Genomic DNA, 12,049 nt, shown 5'->3' with positions numbered 1-12,049 from the left:
GCTCTTTAGGGAAGATTAAAGCTCGTGGTGGAGTGATTTTGGGAAGAAGAAGCCTAAGCTACCATTTTTCTTGTTGTTATAAGGTAACTTTCCAATAAAACATCTCTTTACTTCTAATAATTGCATCATAATGGTTTAAGGTTGTTAAATGTGTAGTTTTATGGGAAAAATGATGGCTTGAGGTGGTGTTATGGAAAATTTCAGTTTTATTAGAGGATTTTCTGCCCTATTATGAAGCTTAATGTTTGACCATGGATTGATAGCTTTGTGATGTGTATTATTGAACTTTTATATGCTAGTTCTAGTTGCCTAAAGGAATTTCCAGTTTGTGTTTGAAATTTCAGATTTAGGGTTTCTAATTTGGTCTTGTTTGTGGTTGGTTTTGGAGCTCTCACTTGGTGAGGTACGAAGGGTATTTAATGGTTTATGATTTGTATGTGAAGTTGTGGCTGAAATGAGATGAGATTGGGTGTTATTGTTAGGTTGGAAAAGTAAAGAAAAACAAAGGGAGTGCTGCTGGAATTTTCGCAGGACCCTTGAATAGTCTTGGGGAATCTGCTATATCTTGATGTAGAAAAATCAGAATTGAGTTCCGTTTATTGCGTTTTAAACTAGATTCATAGGGATATAAACCATGTAAATTTCAGACCCTGCTTCTGTCTGTACGATTTATGGTGATTTTTCAAATTTGACTGAAATTGCGTACCTGTTCTGTCTTTTACTGGACGAAGCAGCGACTTGAGGCTCGAATTTGAATGACTTGTGATCCGAATTTTGAAAACGTGTCTTCTGAGAAATTTTACTCTTTTGAGTCTATTTCTAATGGTATAAAGTTTACCAATTTTGGATTTAAGAATCTTGAGATATGATTTTTCAAATGTTGGTGCGTAAAACTGGAAAATCCTGTTTTCTTAGAATTATTCTTACTCTTATTTTGCACCTTAAGTTTGGAGTTAGTAAATCATTGAGGGTATGTTTTGGGTAGAAGCGAAGGGTTTTTGGATCATTCATATCTGTAGGACCAACTACTATCTTTTCACTCCAAAACTATACCTTCGTGTGCATTGGTAATTTACTTGGTTAGACATATAACTCGTAATCGGGTCTCAATTGTTCTACCTTGTTGGTTTAGGACGTGCCAGTGATCCAAGTACTTCGGGAGGAAATGTTTGAATTTATTTGTTTAAACTGGTGAGTGTACCACTCCCTTAAGTTGTTGCTTATCTGTGACTTCTGTATACTTTATATGAAATGAGGGTGTGCTTCATCACACTCATTTCTCTCATCTATTCTTTTTGGTTCCTGTATATTGTATAAATCTGTATTTGTTCTCTGTATTTGTTATCTGTATTTGTTCGCTATATGTGTTGATGTCATTTGGAGGGTTGAATCCAACGACCATTCTATGACCTAGAGCTTAAAGCCGGTGGCTAGTTACTCGAGTCGAACCCGCAAGGGTCTGGTCGATTAGATAACGAACCACGGTAGTCCACTTTTAGGAAATCTTTGGGTATTGGAGACTCTGGATTTTCGGTATACTCGAGTATTACCATCTATGTTTCTGTTGAGGGGTTCGGCCCGATGGGGGGTAAGTTTGGCGGATAGAGTTGGCGTTAAAGGGGTGCTCTACTGGACTGGTTCCTTTATTTGAAAGTTGACGGAGTGTCAACTACTTTGATCAAGCTTTGGTAAAGTAAGGAGAAATTGGCTCTTAAGAGCCACCTGTATCCTTTCTATTCGAAGTCTTTGTTTATTTCCCTTATCTGGCGTGTATATTTGACTGTGTATTTCGGGTACCTCACTGAGCTTCTAACTCACCCTGTTCTCGTTACTTTGTTTTCCTTACAGGAATACTACTTTGGAAATCATGATTTTTGGAAGGAAGAGTTGAGCTAGTAGATGTGTATCATTTTGTTAAGCTCCTCTGTAATTATAAACTTTAAATGTATTTTGTATAAGTATGAACTTTTGTCATACTTTTGACTTGTACTTCATGGAATCGTGAAAACATCAATGTATATATGTTGGGAAGTGTATACTATATATATCTCATGAGCAATGCATGTCTTGCATGTCTTTATGGTTATTTAAACCTTATTTGAACCTATGGGCAAGACCGGGCGAGTGCGAAATTTAAACGAAGAAAGAAAATTTCTGGCGGGAATTTCTGTGCGAGAATCCGGCCGCAAATCGGGCCAGTTCTTGGCCAGATAGCTGGCCAGATTGGTAGGGGAATTGGATCACTTTGGTGTTTAGCTGCTGCCTCCAATCTGGCCAGGAATCAGGCCGGATTGTGACGTGGCAGCGGCACTTTTGTTTTGTTTTTTGTTTTTATTTTTCATTGGAACATTGTATCAAAGTTCTATTGCATCTTTTAGTTTAGTTATTTTAGTTTCCAAAAGTTCTTTTCTCGAAGTCCCTTTTGAATGTTTGGTAGGGTTTACTTCCGTTTCGAATCCGTAGTCCCGACGAGAGTTGGGTAGGCGGTTCGCCGAACCCTTTGATTCGCCTTAGGGGATGGTAGGGCTGTCACAGTTGGTATCAGAGCCTGCTTCGCGTGGTCTCTGCGCGAAATGTGCTTGGGCCGAGGGTTGATATGGTTTCGTTTATGTGATAATGTGTAAAGGGTTAAAGTGCTCTTCTTAGGCGTAAGATTTTGAATCGTGCCTGCTATAAGTATAAATCCCTTATCATGACACAAGGGGACAATAGATATGTATGTCAGGTAGGAATCCTTAATATGAGTGATTTACTCTTGGAACTGGCTGATTCGAGATGTGAATTGTCTTATTGTGAATTCTTGTACTTGAGTACCAAATAGTGAGAACGCTAGAATAGAGGCATGTATCTTGATTGCACTTGAGATGAGTTTTGATGGCTAAGATTAAGGCGTGGAAGATTTTAATATTTGACCTAGTAAATGGACTGATAGAGGAGATTGGATCTAGGAAGTGTTATCATGGACGAATCTAGTAATAGTCTGGCTAGGGTTACTATAGAGGATGATTAGGTTGTAGTATACGTCAAGAAATGAGCACCGAGGACTTGAAAGGTGTTTATTTGATTCTGAGCTGGCTTAACTGCACTTATAAGGATGTTTCTACCCCTCCTATGATATTTGATACCGGTAGCTTGGTCATCGACAGACTACTCTTGTTTATATTGCCTTGATACTTATCCATTAACGTCAACATATGGACTTGGCTTGATTATCAATGTACCAAGATTTAGAGTCTTAGACGTAAGGAGAGAGATTTTGAAAACACGGATGTGGCACAAGGTTTGAAACTTTTGATATACGAAGTACGCTTTAGGGTTTCGTTGTGTACATAAGTGATACGTGACATAGTATTTTAAGATATTGCCGTAACCATGTTCTATTTTCTCGTCTATTTTATTTGCGAATATCTCAGTTTGAGCTTTCGTCGTTGGATTAGGATCGAAGGACTTAACAATTATATGGTTAGAGTGTCACTTGTATTTAGTTACCTATTATGATCCATTGATTTGTCTGGCAGGCTACCACTTGAGTTCTAGCGAATCCGTGAGATGACACATTTGGTTGATATGTATAAGGAAATCGAGATTCTTCGAGATGAAATAGAGGTCCAAAAGAAACTAGCCGAGTACTAGGAAGGGCGATGGAAACACGAGTATTCGGAGAAAATTGAGCTCTTGCATAAGAACATAGAGCTGAAAAGGAAATACGAAGGGATTTCCGAAGAGGCTTTAGCAATGGCACAAAGTACTACTTCTTCGGAGGTTCCGGAGAAAGCTCAAGGGATAGAAATTGCAAGGGCACAGGTGAAGACTTTCCCTGCAAAGAAAAAGGGTATATCTCGTGAAAGTCAAAGGCCAGAACAAGGTGATCAAGGTAGGTCATTTGCTAAGATGGGTCGAGGAGTTGGGGGTGTGAAAATTTTGGGGATACTTAGAGAAAATACTCCGGGAGGAGTCCCTAGTGGAGGAGGACAACTGAGAGGTATCTCACAAGGAGATCAAACCTCAATCTCTTTCCTATTTTGTGGCTATTGTAGAAAAATCAACCATATTGAGGTGGGTTGTTAGAAAAGGGGGGGAAGATGCCTGCGCTGTGGTAGTGCTAAGCATCAGATTGCTAATTGTCCGGTTAAATTACGTGAAAAGAAAGGAACCCGGCAACCAATCAAGACCAACCCTGGACCGTCAAATGGAGAAGGGGCTGGAATGAAGGTGCCCGATCCTTCTGAGGACGTAGAAGGTACAATCTATTGGTTACCTTCGATTTTGCTAGATGCTAATGATAAGAAAAATTTCGAGGACGAAATTTCTTTAAGGGGGAGAGAGTGTGAGGACCTGTAAAATTTCCCTAGTTTATATTTTTTTATTTTATTTTTTCGCATGCATTTTCCTTACTTTACTTTACTATATTAAATTTCCAAAGATTTTTATCAGTGAATAGAGTTTTAAATCATTTTTCCCAGCATGGGTTAGGTCATGAAGAGTTTGAAGTGTATTATGGACGTGGGACCCGCTAATGCGGATAGTGTGATAAAATTTTGACGATTAGTTGGAATTTTTGTAAAGGAATATTATTTTACATGGTGCTAGGAGACAATTAGAGGTTAGCTAGATAGATTAACCATTGGGAGAGAGAAGATAAGCTTAAACCCTAAAAGGTGCCACGTGTCGCGACTTGATTGGAAGTTGGACTTTGACCTAATTCTTACCTTTACTAAATATCTAATTTTTGACCAAAATCATCTTCATTCTTCATGAAGCTTGGCTGAAATTTTGAGGGAAGAAAGAGGAGAGAAACTTCATCTTGCACATCCTTTCTTGCTCCAATCTTGGATTTCAACCATAAATCTTATAAACTACACCATATAAGTTGCTCTTTAGGGAAGATTAAAGCTTGTGGTGGAGTGATTTTGGGAGGAAGAAGCCTAAGCTACCATTTTTCTTGTTGTTAGAAGGTAACTTTCCAAGAAAACCTCTCTTTATTTATAATAATTGCATCATAATGGTTTAAGGTTGTTAAATGTGTAGTTTTATGGGAAAAATGATGGCTTGAGGTGGTGTTATGGAAAATTTCAGTTTTATTAGAGGATTTTCTGCCCTATTATGAAGCTTAATGTTTGACCATGGATTGATAGCTTTGTGATGTGTATTATTGAGATTTTATATTCTAGTTCTAGTTGCCTAAAGGAATTTCCAGCTTGTGTTTGAAATTTCAGATTTAGGGTTTCTAATTTGGTCTTGATTGTGGTTGGTTTTGGAGCTCTCACTTGGTGAGGTACGAAGGGTATTTAATGGTTTATGATTTGTATGTGAAGTTGTGGCTGAAATGAGATGAGATTGGGTGTTATTGTTAGGTTGGAAAAGTAAAGAAAAACAAAGGGAGTGCTGCTGGAATTTTCGCAGGACCCTTGAGCAGTCTTGGCGAATCCGCTATATCTTGATGTAGGAAAATCAGAATTGAGTTCCGTTTATTGCGTTTTAAACTAGATTCATAGGGATATAAACCTTGTAAATTTCAGACCCTTTTTCTGTATGTAGGATTTATGGTGATTTTCAAAGTTGATTGAAATTGCCTACCTGTTCTGTCTTTTACTGGACGAACCAGTGACTTGAGGCTCGAATTTGACTGACTTGTGATCCGAATTTTAAAAACGTGTCATCTGAGAAATTTTACTCTTTTGAGTCTATTTCTAACGGTATAAAGTTTACCAATTTTGGATTTAAGAATCTTGAGATATGATTTTTCAAATGTTGGTGCGCAAAACTGGAAAATCCTGTTTTCTTAGAATTATTCTTACTCTTATTTTGCACCTTAAGTTTGGAGTTAGTAAATCATTGAGGGTATGTTTTGGGTAGAAGCGAATGGTTTTTGGATCATTCATATCTGTAGGACCAACTACTATCTTTTCACTCCAAAACTATACCTTCGTGTGCATTGGTAATTTACTTGGTTAGACATATAACTCGTAATCGGGTCTCAATTGTTCTACCTTGTTGGTTTAGGACGTGCCAGTGATCCAAGTACTTCAGGAGGAAATGTTTGAATTTATTTGTTTAAACTGTTGAGTGTACCACTCCCTTAAGTTGTTGCTTATCTGTGACTTCTGTATACTTTATATGAAATGAGGGTGTACTTCATCACACTCATTTCTCTCATCTGTTCTTTTTGGTTCCTGTATATTGTATAAATCTGTATTTGTTATTTGTATCTGTTCTCTGTATGTGTTGATGTCGTTTGGAGGGTTGAATCCAACGACCATTCTATGACCTATGAGCTCAAAGCCGGTAGCTAGTTACTCGAGTCGAGCCGGCAAGGGTCTGGTCGATTAGATAACGAACCACGGTAGTCCACTTTTAGAAAATTTTTGGGTATTAGAGACTCTGGATTTTTGGTATACTCGAGTATTACCATCTATATTTCTGTTGAGGGGTTCAGGCCCGGTGAGGGGTGAGTTTGGTGGACGGAGTTGGCGTTAAAGTGGTGTTCTACTGGACTGGTTCCTTTATTTGAAAGTTGACGGAGTGTCAACTACTTTGATCAAGCTTTGGTGAAGTAAGGAGAAATTGGCTCTTGAGAGCCACCTGTATCCTTTTTATTCGAAGTCTCTGTTTATTTCCCTTATCTGGCATGTATATTTGACTATGTGTATTTCGGGTACCCTACTGAGCTTCTAGCTCACCTCGTTCCCGTTACTTTGTTTTTCTTACAGGAATACTACTTTGGAAATCATGATTTTTGGAAGGAAGAGTTGAGCTAGTAGATGTGTATCATTTTGTTAAGCTCCTCTGTAATTATAAACTTTAAATGTATTTTGTATAAGTATGAACTTTTGTCATACTTTTGACTTGTACTTCATGGAATCGTGAAAACATCAATGTATATATGTTGGGAAGTGTATACGATATATCTCTTGAGCAATGCATGTCTTGCATGTCTTTATGGTCATTTAAATCTTATTTGAACCTGTGGGCAAGACCAGGCGAGTGCGGAATTTAAACGAAGAAAGAAAATTTCTGGCAGGAATTTCTGTGCAAAAATCCGGCCGCAAATCCGGCCAGTTCTTGACCGGATAGCTAGCCGGATTGGCAGGGGAATTGGATCACTTTGGTGTTTAGCTACTGCCTCCAATCCAGCCAGGAATCCAGCCGGAAATCTGGCCAGATCTCGGCCGGATTGTGACGTGGCAACAGCACTTTTGTATTGTTTTTTTTTATTTTTCGTTGGAACATTGTATCAAAGTTCTATTGCATCTTTTAGTTTAGTTATTTTAGTTTCCAAAAGTTCTTTTCTCGAAGTCCCTTTTGAATGTTTGGTGGGGTTTACTTCCGTTTCGGATCCGTAGTCCCGACGAGAGTTGGACAGCCGGTCCGCTGAACCCTTTGGTTCGCCTTAGGGTAAGGTGAGGCTGTCACAATGTCTCCCCAAATTGACAAATGAATTTTACTTCAAATTGTTCACAAGTAGTTGGGATTCGCTTAGCCAAGCTGACTAGGCCTTGTTCGATAATCCAATTCAGTACTTAAACTTAATGGATTTAGATTTTAATATATTCAGACCATTTGATAACCAAAAATTGAACATCTAAATTAATTAAGTGGCACTGAATTTTCTAGACAAAACTTTCTTTCAAAATTAAGTGATAGCCAATTCACTTATTATTGAATGTGATATGTACTCAAATGCGTTAAATTTAATATTTTACAGTTCAATAACTTAATGGATTCAGATTTCAGATTTCAGACTTTAGTTTTCAAACTTAATGTAACTATTTGGTTGGTATTGTAGATGACACAAAAGTAGTGAAAAAACAATAAAATGAAATACATAATTTATTCCTTCTATTCCAGCACCAAGAAAACCATTAATCCATTACAATTACCCCATTTAAGGGAAGTATTCTTAGCCACCTTCATTTACAATAGGCATAGGGCAAGAAACTATAGGAGTTAGTCTAGTTGTCTACACACAATTGGTATATTTGTAAAAGGACTTGTTACACAGCGCTATAATTTTGTTATTCTTGTACAAGAATAGTAATATGGGAATGAAATAATTATTTTTGTGAGCACAACAATATGACATTCTTCAATAATATTTCATATTGCACATACTTTAACTACATAGAGTCACAATGACCTTGATGGGTTTCAAATATGTGTTCAAATTTAAATCCAAAATATACCCATTTGCTGCAAATATATAGGTCAAATTTATAGTACAGGGTGTATAAAGATCGATTCCATAAGAAGCATCTAATTAAGTACTAGATCCTTCGCTTACTCTATTAGCTAGACTAATACCAATTAAAAGCAATAGCAACTAACTAATTTACTAATTAATACTTCAAACTACTAACGTGTAAAGAAAGACAAATGGAGAAAATACACTAAATACTAAGGTTCTAGGGTGTAAAATCCACTAATGGTCCAAAAAGGCAAGTGAATGAATGTACCTTTTGTTACTACTGTTGTCTAACTAGGGATTCACTTCCAACATTAAACAAAACTCATTCTCATGATGTAATGGTATTAACTAGCTTAGTCTTCCCTGCTCTCATGGTAAAGATCTAAATCTAGTTTATTTACCACATGAAATGTTTAAGAAATTCCACTTAAATGTACCTCTACTCCCATGATCGTACTCCTTAAGTTCCATTTATCCCTTTTCCATTATTACCAATTATTATTGAGTAATAACAACTAATATCTTGCCATTGGTGATCAAGCAACAACAAATGATAAAGCATGAATAAATGGGCAAGTTTCTGCAAGAGGTAACAAGTGTAATTCACATTCAACTCATATTCAAAGAGCCATTAGCTTCATTTACTCCTTAGATTTAGAAATTTAGTTCAACATAGATAACACAAATAAGCACCAAAATTCATTGCATAAACTCATGTGCATGAAAATAAAGAGATAGTTGCCAAAACTTAGCCAAAAGATGACCCAGCTCCCAAAGATCTTTTATTTCTCCACCAAAGATCTTTTTTTTTTTCCAAGTTTTTTTACAAGTTTCTCTCTACTAGTGAGAGAAAAATATTTAGCCTAAGTGCTACCACTACTACTAAAAAACTAAGAAATAGCCAACCACTTCTTCCTCTACATTCATCCATTTATAGCTATTTCAAAGACAAAAGATTGCACCATGTGAACATGAACTAAAAGTTGGCTCCAAAAATCAATTTTTGTTGTTTAAACAAGACCAAGAAAATTGAGGTGACAAAAGGTATTTCTTGATAATAATTGTTCTCTCCTCCAAGCCAAAATTATGTTTTGGCAATCCTTGAAGTGCATGAAAGGAGAACTTCTATAGGAAGCAAGTTGAGCAAGTTGCATTTTCTTAGTCAAAAATTTTGGTTGGCTAACCTTGGAGGAAGCTCGGCCGATTGCAAGGCCAATGATGAACTGAAAATTTTGTGACAGCATTTGAAATGTTCTATCCACCAACCAGCTCAGGAACCTCCTGAGCAACCATGGCCAGTTCTTACTACCCTGTTTCGTGACAATTTCTTGCTTCTTTTCTTGTTTTGACAACCAAGTTGCACAATGATAAGTGAGTATTTAACGTACATTTTGTACAAGTTTGGCATGAACTTTTGTTATGTTTTGAGAAGATTAAAGCCATATTTGAACTCTTTTTGGTGCAAATTGCTTAAGTGTTATTTGAGTAATCAAAACTTGTTAAATGAGTGGATTAATACTTTAATCTGTGATATTTTGAAGGATATTGACATATGAACTTCATGTACGAGATAAAGAAAAAGCAAGGATCATTTGGAGAATAAAATACAAAAGAAACTAGGAGCAAAAATGAAGAAAAAAATGATGGAATTGAAAATTTGGAAATCGATCACACAGATCTGAGCTCGGATCCGTGTGCAACAAGGAGAGATCTAAACCCTCATCTGTACTTATGGAGCAATGGATCCGAGGTTAGTCGATCCGAGCTTGGATCCACATGAAAAAGGCCTCGGATCGGTCTTTCTCTGCTGCAAGTGGCACAACCATTTTTCTTTCTTTTCACACAACTTTCCAGCTATCTTTGGTGAGAGAATTCGGTGGCACATGCTTCGAAGCTAAAAGAAAGACAATATGATTTATTGTCAAGCCAAAACAACATTTCTTTTGACTTTCTTAACAAATCTGAGATGTTGGAATCATGAGGAGAGAAAAAAGGCATTTTCTACCATCTTTTTATGCAGAAAATGAAAGGGAAGTCAGAGGAATATACGGTAGCTAGCATTCTTTCTTGTAGACATTTTTCCCTAGCTAGAAAAACTTGCAAAGAGCACTTGGAAACTTCATCTTGTAATCATCTAGTGCAAGTCATAGCAGAAATTGGAGGGCTGCACCATTAACTTGGCTAAGCTTTTCTTTATCCTTCTTGTACTTGTAACTTGTGATGTTTTCCATTAATGAAATTATGAGTTTGATTGTTATATCATCCATGAGTAGCTAAATTTCTATATCTAGGGAGTAGATGAAATTTATGGCCAAGTGATATGAATTGAATGTGATTTACACTTGTTGTATCTTATATTAACTAGTCTACTTGTGCATGCTGGATTACTTGTTGTTGTTTGATCACCAATAGCAGGTTATTAGTTGTATTACTCATTTTGAAATGGTAAAAACAATGGAATATCATGAGTAGAGCTTGAGTTGTAAGTTCATGAGAATAGACATACATTCAAGTGGATGAAATCTGCATTTCATGCATGAACAAGAACAGAGTTAGTTATTTACCAAGAGATTAGGAAAAACTAAGCTGTTCTAAGACCATTATTATCATGAAAATGAGATTTTGGTAATTTTGAAAATGAATCCCTGGTTGAACAAGAGTAGTAACAAGTGTTAAATTCATTCATTTGGATCTTTTGTGTCATAAGTGGAATGTACATCCCTAGATTCAATCTTTAGTGAAATTTCTCCATTTGTATCTTGCATTTATTAAATCAGATTATAGACAGTAGTAAATATAATTTTTCTGCTCATTCTCATTATAAATCTAAATAATAGAGAAAATAAGGACATAGTACTTGTAGACATTGCTCCTCGTGGGATCGACCCGATTAATGCCCTAAACTCCTAGTTTGGCCTGTATAGTTGCAGTCAATCGGTATAAATTGGAATTAAACTTGCACTCACAGAAAAAAAACCCGTCAAGTTTTTGGGGCCGTTGCCGAGGAGCGGCAATATTAGGGCCTAATAATCTCTATTAATTTAGACAACTTTATTTTTTATAGTTAAGCTGTTAGTAGTTAATTTTTTATCAGATTTGACAAATTAAAAGTTGCATAATCTCCCTTATTTCTGTTGTTGTGTATGCACCGGATATCTCGGGAAGTCGCACCTTTCGATCCAGAAATTGAGAGGACACTTCGTAGACAAATGAGGCATACATCACAGCAAGAGGAACAAGAAATTTGGCAATCGATAGAGGAAATCTTAATAGAGCTACCATTTGAAGAAGAGATGGTTGAAAACAAGACAAATAGGCGAGCTCTATGAGATTTTGCTCTACCGGAGACACAAGGATCTCAAACAAGCATAGCAAAGCCTACGGTAAATGCTAACAATTTTGAGATTAAACTATCACTCATCCTAATGGTTCAACAATCTCAATTTGGAGGTAATGCTGCTAAGTTAAGAATGGATATTACTAGTTTTAGCCAACTAAAGAGTGAATCATTATACGAGGCATGGGAGAGATTTAGGGATTTGCTTCGGAAATGTCCACATCATGGACTACCTGATTGGTTAATCATATAAATCTTCTATAATGGTTTATCTTTTTCTACTAAAACTATGATTGATGCAGCTGCAGGTGGAGCTTTAATGGGTAAATCACCCCAAGAAACTCAGAATTTGATAGAAGAAATGGCCGCAAATAACTACCAATGGGCCAATGAGAGAGGTAATACAAGACGTCACGCAGGTATGATAGAAATTGACACTCTTAATATGCTGAGTGGTCAAATGAATAATGTGATGAAAATGCTAAGTAGACAAGGTGGAGTTGGTCCAAGTTCATCTAATGCGCATA

The 12,049-nt window shown here is 36.7% G+C and overlaps 1 non-coding gene across 1 annotated transcript; it reads right to left on the bottom strand.

Moving 5' to 3' along the window:
* Nucleotides 1-11,646: 11,646 nt before the first annotated feature.
* Nucleotides 11,647-11,753, bottom strand: LOC113748538. The gene has a single exon (XR_003464392.1). It is a non-coding gene; the product is annotated as a small nucleolar RNA R71 (small nucleolar RNA).
* Nucleotides 11,754-12,049: the final 296 nt, after the last annotated feature.

The sequence above is a fragment of the Coffea eugenioides genome, chromosome 9, assembly GCF_003713205.1.
Source record: "Coffea eugenioides isolate CCC68of chromosome 9, Ceug_1.0, whole genome shotgun sequence".
In the NCBI taxonomy this organism is placed as follows: Eukaryota; Viridiplantae; Streptophyta; class Magnoliopsida; order Gentianales; family Rubiaceae; genus Coffea; species Coffea eugenioides.
Note: the sequence above shows the minus strand (reverse complement) of the source record. Positions and strands in the feature narration are given on the sequence as shown.